Genomic DNA, 11147 nt, shown 5'->3' on the forward strand with positions numbered 1-11147 from the left:
GGAAGTTTCTCCTGCCACTGCAACCCCCACTGGCATTTTCAATCAGTGGTTTGAGGCTTTATTTCCCCGCTCTGGAGCTCTGGGTTGCATGGTATGTTTCGCTCCCCTATTCTTCCTCCTGCTTTATCTGAGCTCGAATGCGGAACCACCCACTTCACCAGCTGCCACTGCCACAATCTTGCCAGCTAGCTGAAGCCTTACATGCTCCACTCCAATCTGGTGCTGGGTCTGCCAGCTGCTGCCTTGCCAAGAGTCCTCTCCAAGCTCCCATTTTTGCCCCTCCTACTGGTCTTGATGAGTGTGTCTTCTTTTACTCCTTGGTTGTTGGACTTCCATACAGTTCGATTTTTTGTCAGTTCTTTTTGTTTTTTTGTTTTTAAATTGTTGTTGTCCTTTCTTTAGTTGTACAAGGAGGCACGGTGTGTCTACCTACACCTCCATCTTGGCTGGAAGTATCCCATCTTATTTTTGACACACTTCAGATTACAGACATCAGTACACTTGCTCCTAAATACTTCATAACATGTATATTACTAAAGTTCAGTATTTTAATTTTTTTCCTTTTAGGCTAAATTTATAAATGGTAAAATACACAGAGTGTATATTGGCTGAGTTTTAACAAATGCATGTACACATGCAGCCCAAGCCTTATCAAGATACAGGGCATTGGCATGTCTAGAAAGTCCCCTCCTTCCCCTTTGCAGGCAACAACCAACCCCAGTCCTTACATGAAATCACTATTCTGATTTTTTTCCACCATACATTATTTTTGCCTGTTCTAGAGTTTCAAATAAATAAAACCATACAGTATGTGTTCTTTTTTGTACACTAAGCATGTTTTCATCCATGTTGTATGTATCAGTAGTTTGTCCTATTTGTTGCTGAGTAATATTTCATTGTTTAAATATACCAATTGTACTGATGGATACTTGGACTACAATAGTCAAAACAATTGATACTGACATAGGATTGGCAAATAGAGGAACATAACAAAATAGACTAACAACAGAAATACACCCGTACTTGGTGACCATTTGATTTTCAGCAAAAGACAGAAAAGTAATTAATGGGAAAATAAAAGTCTAGAGTAAAAAATATTGAAATAAATGGAATATTCATGTGAATCTTGATTAGAACTCATACTATACTAAAATATTAATTAATTTGACATTATATATTTAAACATAAAAGCTAAAACATAGGAGACCATCTTCATGACTTGAACATAGACAGTTTTCTTAGGTTACAGAAAGCAATAGGTATAGAGAAAAAAATCTATCAGTTAACCCCCCATCAAAAGAGTAATCTGCACACCCAAAAGGCATGATAAAGAACATAAATGGGCAAACTACAAACAGGGAAAATATTTGTTAAATATATATTTGACAAAGATCCAGTATCCTGGGTGTATAAGGAACTTCTATAAATTGACAAAAAAAGAGAAAATTCTATAAAAATGGGCAGAAACATGAAACAGATTTTTCACAAATGAAGATATATGAATGACCAATGAGCATATAAAAAGGTGGTAACATCATAATTCATCAAGAAAATAAATATTGAATGCACAGGTTCACTAGAATAGCTAAAATTAAGAAGGCTGGCAATGCCAATTGGGATGTAGTGCAAGAACTCTCAAACATGCACTATTGTAGAATGTAAAAATGCAGTTTCTTTATACTAAGCATACACTCACCCATACAGCAGCAATGCCACTCTTAAGTATTTCTCTATGATAATGCCCATAAAGCAGTTGTCCACAAATAATCATGTAAGTTTAATTACTAATGACCTCTAAAGTCAAAGAGGCTGGATGTCCACACACACTTTTACTCAAGTTGTTTTTCTTATTTTGACTATTAAAATAATTATAATAGTTGCATCTAGTTTCTTACAAATAGGAATCACTTATATTTATCCAATAAATAAAGTGTTTAAAAGAGATACTGAACTCCCATGGGGTTTATATGTACTCTAGGAGAGGATAGCAGAGTGGAGCACAGTCTGGGCCTGAGGAGCTTTGGTGGAAGACTAGGCTCAGGCCATGATGGGGGACAAGGGCAGTTCTTTCTGAGGCTGCTGTGGTAACACTGTCCCACCCTCCCACCCATCCCATTCTGAAGCCTGTGGCTCAGATGGTGGCTCAAGAAGGAAATCTGAGAGGTTTAAATAAACTTTCTCTTTCCTCCAGTATATCTCACACCAAAAATTGCTGTGTCTGAAATCCTGCCATTTGATTAGATTCCTTTGACTCATGAAGATGTTTTTCTTCTCCAAAAGGCTCCTGTTAATATGAAAGTGGTGATCTCACTGCCACTGTTCACTTTAGAGAAGGAGCTTCCATACAATGGTAATTTCAGGAATGTTCTGAAGGACTTTCCAATTGCAAGCTCTGATAGACTTGAAGAGCATGGGCTACAGACATGTCATTTTCTTACTGCTCTTACTGTAACTACCCTGGCTTCATTGGTCACTTATTCCCCACCAGACAGAGAGCTCCCAGAGAGTAAGAAAGGAATCAAAGGAGCGCAAGTCTGTGGCTCATTTCAGCTTTCACCTGATCACACTCTAACTTCCTTCCCTTCCACCTCATAAAACCATGGCCTCACAGAAAAGCCACTGTGAGAGAGGCAAGAGCTTTTCATTGCCCTAGAAAACGTGAGCCAGAATCTGCTTAGGGATTTCTCACCTAAGGAGAAGCAATGATAGTGTCACACCAACACTCTTCTCACATTTATAGATATATCTGGTTTTCTCTAAGAGACCTACTGCCTGGATGTGGAACATCAGTATATCCCATGGCAATATCACCACCTTAAGTACCAGTGTGGTGTTCTCCTGTGAAGAGAAACTTCAGATGCAGAAGGGATGTTAGGAGTTGAAAGTTTTCTCTCAAACATTTGAATCTTGCCTTAACCTCAATTAATTTGCCATTCTCAAAAGCTCATTTCCTTCTTTTAGAGATTTTACATGGAAAGAATAAGGCTCCTTTTCCAATTTCTATGGGATGCGGAGGTTCTCAAACTCAGAGAAGAAAATGTCAAAATAGCAATTATTAAAAAGAATGTGCTGGGACTTCCGCCAAGATGGAGGCATAGGTGGAAACACTGTGCCTTCTCCCACAACCAAGTTTGAATACAACAAAGGTTTGGAGAACAAAGACACAGCCGAAGGACAGAAAATTGAATTATACGGAAGTCTGACTACATCTAACCGTGCAACCAGGACGGTAAGAGGGGCGGAGCCAGCAGTGGAACAGGGTCGGGCAGGACAGATCCCCTGCCAGGACCCAGTCAGGGTGTGGGGCAGACTGACCGCAGTCGCAAGTTCGCGCACAGTGAGACGGAACACGCAGGCCCCAGGGGACAAGGGTTGACGGCGGTGGCACACTCGTGTGCAGTGGGACGAAACTCGTGGGGCCTGGTGACAGTGGCAGCTGCAGCACCTGTAGCTGCGGCGGCAGGAGGTGGCACTTGGCAGATGGGACACCGTTGTTCCTCTTTGACCCCGCCCCCACAAAAGCATCACAACCCAGTGACTGAGTTGCCCTGCTCTAGTGAACACCTAGGGCTCTGATCCTGCTACATAACAGGCACAAACAGCCCAAAAGATGGCGCAAGAAGAACTCAAAGTCCCAGAGCTGATAACTCTCAGCGACCGAGAAATTGCCAGCCTCTCAGAAGCACAATTCAAGACGCTGTTTATCAGGATGCTCACAGAACTGGTGGATTATAGTCACAAATTAGAGGAACATATGAAGGCTAAACTAATTGAAATGAAGGGAGATGTCCAGGAAACCAATGGCGATGGAAAGGAAACTGGGACTCAAATCAATGGAATGGACCAGAAGGAAGAACAAAACATCCAACCAGAAAGGAATGAAGAAATGAGAATTCAAAAAAATGAGGAGAGGCTTAGGAACCTCCAGGACATCTTTAAACGTTCCAACATCTGGATTGTAGGGGTACCAGAAGGGGGAAAGAAACAGCCATGAGTGGAACACTTATTTGAACAAATAGTAAAGGAGAACTTCCCCAGTCTGGCAAAGGAAATAGACTTCCAGGAAATCCAGGAAGCTCAGAGAGTCCCAAAGAAGTTGGACCCGAAAAGGAACACACTAAGGCACATCATAATTACATCAGCCAAGACTAAAATGAAGGAGAGAATCCTAGAAGCAGCAAGGGATAAGGGGACAGTCACCTACAAAGGAGTACCCATCAGACTGTCAGCTGATTTCTCAAAAGAGACCTTACAGGCAAGAAGGGGCTGGAAAGAAGTATTCCAAGTCATGAAATCCAAAGACCTACAGCCAAGATTGCTTTATCCAGCAAAACTTTCATTTAGAATGGAAGGACAGATAAAGTGCTTCTCAGATAAGGTCAAGTTCAAGGAGTTCATCATCACCAAGCCCTTATTATATGAAATGCTAAAGGGACTTATATAAGAAAAAGAAGATGAAAAAGATGAACAGTGAAAGAACAGCAAACTCACAGTTATTATAACCACACCTAAAACAAAAGCAAACCAAGAGGACAGCTAGATCAGGAGTGGAACCATAGAAATGAAGAACACATGGAGGGTTAGCAACAGGGGCATGGGAGGAGGAGAAGGGGGGAGAAGGCACAGAAAATAGCATAGAGGGTAGGTAGAAAATAGATAGGGGGAGGGCAAGAATAGTGGGGGAAATATAGAATCTAAAGAACTTGAGACACGTGGTTATAAACTAAGGGGGGGGAATGGTGGGGGAGGGAGTGTGCGGGTGGAGGGGAATGAAGGGGGCGAATAGAACAACTGTAATGGTATAATCAATAAAATATATTAAAAAATATATAAAGAATGTGCTTGCCCATTGCCGACAGATGTGGGGCAAGAGGCACATTCGTATACAATCAGTGAGAGTCCATAGCTTTTGGAAGGCATATAGCATGTGTATATTAAGAATGTTATCAGTATGTGTGCTTTGCCCCAGATATTTCATTTTTATTATCCCAGGAAACAAAGACATTTGCAAAGGCTTTCCTGTAGAGTTACCAAAATTGTATTTATAATAGTGGAAAATTAGAAGCAATTTTAGCTACTCTGATCCTAGATTTTCAAGACATGAGAGGCAGGAAAGGAGACTCTATCGAGTTTCTCGGGAAGCCACCTCTGAGATGGACATTAGCCTGGAGGCCTTTGGGATGACACTGTGGAGAGAGAAGTTGGACTTCTATGCGGTCTCAGTAAAGGCATCAGCTGACCCCACGAAGAGCTGCAGAGCTGAGATTGTCCTTCAAAATTGCCACAGTGTGGAGTGGAAGGGCCAGATCTTTGCTTTGATGTTCACCAGTCATTAGATGTGAGTTGTCCCAGAAACGGGATGTGCTTTTGGGTAAGGTGACTCTCTTAAGCTGAGAAAAGCCTGCCAGCAGTACTTCTAGCACCTGGAGAATGCATTCTTCAATTCTGAAAGGGGGACTGGGTGGCACAGGCAGCATTCATTATAGTCCATAACTTTCACCACCTACATTCACTTCATATCAGCTTTGCGAGAAGCAACTCCAGGATTCTTGTGGGCCTCTTTCTTGGAAGAAATTTATAAGAGGGATGACTCCTTTACCCTGAAACTGGCTTTAGGCTTGCAAATTATCTTCATTTCACTCTTCTAATACTCATTCTAGATGCTCTTCAACTTAAGTTAGCACCTCTGCTGGTCTGGTAGCTTTCTAGGAGACACTTATCTCTGAGGCCTCCATCAATATGGGACATGCAGACTATGGCTGCTGCACTTATCTATTACTACCCAAATGAAGTAAGATAGTACCAAGAGGTATTCTAGTATGATAGTGAATTACCTGGGTACCCAACATCTTCCTCCCTTCTCCTATAGTGTAATAACAGCCTTATCTTCTCAAGTATACCAGGATCAAGTATCCTTGCCACGATGGTGACTCTTCTTCTTGCTGGCTGGTTCCTTGGCAGCAACTGTAGTATATGGCTCAAAAGGCAGATTAATGTGTTTCCTGAATTAATTGTTCTGCCTTGGGAATTAAGCCCTTTAAAGTGTAGCACCCACGTTTATTGGATAGGGAAGTATATATTCCTCAACTGAGTCACTGGGAGTGATGGTAAGCAAAGTCTCTGCTGCTTTCATGTCTTGGTCCACCAGGAACATAAAACCACATAAAGGTTGTTGACTTAAAAGGGATGAACTACTCATACACACATGAAGTGATCTCAAAATTTATGCTGAGTGAAAGAAGGTAGACACAAAGCAGTATATACTATGTAATTCCATCTACAGGAAGCTGTAGAAAAGATAATTCTAATGCATAGTAATAGAAAGAAGATAAATGAGTTTCTTGGAGATAGAAATGTGGAGAATTGTCTGGGAAAAGTATAGGATATTTTTTTGGGTGCTGAAAATGTTCTATATCTTGATTTTGGTGGCAGTTATATAGGTGTGTAAATTTGCTAAAAACATTAAAATATAAAGTTAAATTTGATGCAATTTATTATATGTGAATTTTGTCTCAATAAAGGTGACAAAAACCTCCACTGGATAGGTATTTATCTATAAATACCTCCAGCTAAATAGGTATTTATAGATGAATTTAGAATGTTAAATACAAATAATAGCCGAAATGAAAGGTTGAAAGTCCACTATCTGAGATTTCATTTCAAGAAGCTAGAATAAAGAATAATGAATAAAATCCAAATAAATACAAGAAAATAAAGGAGCATGAATCAATGAAAAATTCTTGAGCTGTATAATGCTTGAGGTTGTTTTTTTAAAAGATTGCCTATTCAAGAAAACAAAGAGAGTACACAAATTACCAATAGTAAGACTGAAAAGGGAACATCACATTAGATCCTACAGACATTAAAAATTTAATGAGTCAATATTAGAAATTATTTAAGCCAATAATTAGATATTTCAATGAAATGATATGGACAAATTTTTTAAAAACTTATCAAAATTGACATGGTATAGGAAATCTCAATAATCCTCCTATATGTCTACCAAAGTAATTGAATCTATAATTTAAAACTTTCCTATAAAGAAGGGGAAGGGTCATCAAGGAACATCTATAAAGGACCCATGGACAAAGACAACAGTGTAAGGGGAGAACTGAATGTGGGAGGTGCAGGTGAATAGGATGGAGGACAGCGATGTGGGGAAAATGGGGACAACTGTAACTGAACAACAATTTAAAAAAAAAACCTTTCCTAAAGAGAAAACTCCTAGTTTGGATGGCTTCATTGGTGATTTTCACAGAAAACATTTATGGAGAAAAATAATACTAATACCAATTATACCAATCTTATACAAACCCTTCTGGAACACAGAAAAGGAAGTAATTCTCACTCATTTTATGAGCCCCACATTATCCTAATACTTAAGCTTAACAAAGCTACTATAAGAAAGGAAATATACAAAACAATATGGACATAAGCGTAAAAGAAAAGTTTGAAAATTTAGTTCAATATATTTAAAAGGCACTATAATGACTAAACGGAATCTATTCCACAAATGTAGGATTGCCTTAACATTAAAAAAAAAAAGCAATCCACACAGATGAACTTTGGAGACATTATGGTAAGTGAGATAATCCAGTCCCAAAGAATGAATACTTACGTGAGGTACCTAAAGTAGGCAAATTCACAGAGGCATGGAGTAGAATGGCGGTCTCCAGGGAATAAGGAGAGGGGAAGGAGAGTCTCTGTGTAGTGGGTATTCAGTTTCGACTTAGAAAGTTGAAAAGAATTTTGCATATGGATGCTGGTGATGGTTGCACAACAACCGTACACTTAAAATGGTTAAGATGGTAAATTTTATGTTGTGTGCAATTTTTAAAATTAAAAAAATTGATCCACATAAATCAACCACATTAAGAGAATAAGGAAAATCATGATCATCTCAATAGTTGCAAAAATACGTACTCAATGAAATTCAACACTTGTCCATGACAAGAAACTATGCTTTGAGGGACATTTCATTGATTTGATGGAGATTATCTATAAAGAAACCCTTAGACCTAATGTCATACCTAATGGTAAAATGTTTAGGGGTTTTCTTTAGATTCTGGGGAAAAGGCAAAGGATGTCCATAATCACTACTTATGGCGCTCCTAACCAGCACAATAAAGTAAAAAAAAAAAAGTTACAAAGATTGGAAGCAATGAAGTAAAAAAGATTTTAATTTATTACACATGACATTTTGTACACAAAAAGCTTGAAAGAATGAATTATAGTTAATAAGCGAGTTTAGCAAGGTCATTGGATGTATGTTCAATTTAATCCATTATACGCAATATATTGTAATATGATACACATAAATTTAATATGCTATTATAGCGTTGGGAGATGCTGGAAGGGGAGGCAGCCAGCTCTCGGGGGAGCGACGGCAGCAGTGGGTCCAGGCCGGAGGGCGCCTGTGAGCGGAGGCGGGACGCAGCCCGGCCTGCCGGCTCCCGAAGTGGCAGATGGCGGAGCTCAGATAGAAATACTGCGCGTACTGCCCGGCGAGGTGAGCTCAGCTGCGCTTCTGCAGCACCGACTGCCAGGACATAAGCTGTGCCCCAGTGCTTCTCGGCCGGCTCGGAGATCCGCCACCACTGCTGCTGCTGCGGCTGCCAGCTGGTGAACGGCGGGCGCTCCACGCTGCGGGGGCCGGGGCCGAGGGCAGCTGCAGCTGCATGCAGCGGAGCAGTTCGGCTCCGGAAACTGGTCCCAGCATCGCCCTTACTCCTTGAATGCCTTCAGCTCCATCCTCGGCGCCCCGGCGCCTGGTTGGGAGAGTGCCCGCAGGGTCCCGCGTGCCCCGACCAGAGCCCTAGATGTAGGGTCTGGTAACTGCCTCAGGAATACTTTCCTTCCCGCTGTGCCTGTTTTGTCATAGCCCTGCCTGCGTGGACTAGCTGGTTTCAGGGGTTCCAGTTTGGCCTTGGGGGGTGCAGAGACCCCCCGCTCTTGCAGAGGATGACTCGGCCGCTCGTCGGAGCTTCCTGAATTCCCCCGGGAGTGACGGAGCATTACTTGAGCACATGCATCCGCGACAGCCTGGGGGAGGCCTGCATCCCAGACGTCGTCCCCAACCGGGTGACAGACCACACCTGCCCCGGTGGAGGCCCCTGCTCTCCCAGCCTCACCATTCCCTAGCTTTCCCTAGACATCTCGGTGGCTGAGCAGCAGCAGCAGCATTTGGGCTACTTGCCACTGCGTGACGACTACGAGGTTGAGTACGACTAGGACGCCGAGACACTCATCAGTGGGCTCTTGGTCAACTACAACGACAGTGTGGAGATCGAGCTCAAATGCGCCCACGTGAACATGTTCATGCAGAAGCTCAGGGAGAAGCAGCGGTGCAAGAACATTGCCTGTGACTACAACCTGGTGCTGGCCTTCCCGGGGAAGGCCAAGGAGAAGATGGCCAAGTACAAGATCACAGAGGAGCTGGCGCTGTGGCTGAAGCTAAGGCCACTCTACCAGTTCATGTCCTGCAAGGAGTTCGACAACCTGTTTGAAAACATGCCCAAGGAGAATATGCTGCGCACCAAGATCCGGGAGCTGCAGCGCTACAGATGGAACGGGATCATCAAGATGGAGGAGTCCCAGAGTACGAGGCAGCTTGGTCCTGGAGGGAGAATCGGAAGGAGGACTGGGGCTCAGCAGGCGCCAAGTGTGGGTGGGAGGATGCCAAGGACGGTGAGTTCCCCACCATGGAGCACCTGCTGGGCTTCAAGGTGCTGTCCCACCATGAGAAGGCACTGTGCAGCTCCCTCAACCTGAGCCCCCTGCCCTACATTATCACCAAGACTATCATCGTCAAAGACCACCTCCTGAAGCAGGGTGGATTCCCTCCAAGTCACCTGCCGAGTTACTTGGACAAGGTCCTAGAGAAAAGGATTTTGAATTTCTTCACAGAGAGGGCCTGGGTATCCAGGGATGCTTCCTGAGGCCAGTGCCCTGAAAGCTGCAGCCGCTGACGTGCTTGTGAGCCAAAATGACTGTGGGGCTGGGGCAGGGGCAGGGGCAGGAACAGCTCTTTTGCTCCCCTTACTCTTTTTTCAGCAGTTTCATTTTTTTTAGGATACAAATTCTTTTCATGGTCCTCTGAAAAAAGCAATAGTAATCTTAGATCATGGGGGAAACAAGCACACATACATTGTATCTTAGACCTAAAAGTAATTCGTGAAGAGAACCATCTGCCTTTCTATGTTGGGTTTGGTGACCAAACCATTGCTTTCTGTGAGCCCTTCCCTTTGGTACACTGTGTGTGCTGGCTCGCTGGCTGCTGGCCTCAGCCAGTGACCCAGGCTCCAGCCCTGCTCTGGCACGTGGCACCTTAGATGGGGGGACAGCAAAGCAGGCAGGGAGGCCAGAGGAGGTTGGGATGAAGTGTCTTTGGAACTTCAGGAAGAGGTTGGTGGTGAACATATTGACCAAATGAACTTCCCCTTACCTGTTAGCAGTAGCTGTTTTGAGCCTGCAGTTCCCAAACCCTGAAAGCCCCTGGCATGGTGCTCTCTGGTTGGGCCCCTGCTCGCTCAGTTGGGGAATGGACAGGGCTGTTGGCAGTGCCCCCTAGTTCAGAGAGGAAGCTGTGGGGAAGCCTGGTAGCAGGAGGACCGGTGCCAATGCCAGGACTCTGAGCCTTTTGGGGGGGCAGCTGCAGGCTGCTCTTGTACTTGCAGAACCTTTAGAAAATTCATGGTTGAGAGTTCCGAGTTACAGTGTAGCATCCTCCAGGACTTTTGTCACAGTTGCAACTGCCCTGTTCACTGAAACCCTGACCAAGCTAGCCTGGCAAAGCATCTGAACTTTGGATGGCCTTGGGCGCTCTGCAGACCAGCCAGGCAAGATGGGGCAGCCAGTGTGGCCAGTTTGGGACTGGTGTGCTGCTTCTCTGGGCCACTGTGTTGAACCAGATTCAGATGTGGCTCTGCCTGGCCTTACTTCGTTTTTCAGGTGCCCTCTTACAGGGTACCTTCCTTTGGAACTTGGGTTAGCCACTTGTCTTCTGGGTTTCTCAGGGCTCTCATGTTCAAGATCCTGCTTTAGAGTCTGTGGAGTGACCACAGACCCAGCAGGGCCACTGCTCCAGGAACCTGGCCTGCCTCTCTCCACCAGCAGTTACTCAAAAACTGTTTACCACCCAGAATGTT

At 43.7% G+C, this 11147-nt stretch overlaps 1 pseudogene; it reads left to right on the forward strand.

Moving 5' to 3' along the window:
* The first annotated feature begins 8465 nt into the window (after positions 1 to 8465).
* On the forward strand, positions 8466 to 9938 carry LOC119002738 (transcriptional adapter 2-beta-like; annotated as a pseudogene).
* The last annotated feature ends 1209 nt before the right edge of the window (positions 9939 to 11147 follow it).

Source organism: Sturnira hondurensis, unplaced genomic scaffold (assembly GCF_014824575.4).
Source record: "Sturnira hondurensis isolate 20B ecotype Veracruz unplaced genomic scaffold, ASM1482457v3 Scaffold0018097, whole genome shotgun sequence".
Taxonomy (NCBI): domain Eukaryota; kingdom Metazoa; phylum Chordata; class Mammalia; order Chiroptera; family Phyllostomidae; genus Sturnira; species Sturnira hondurensis.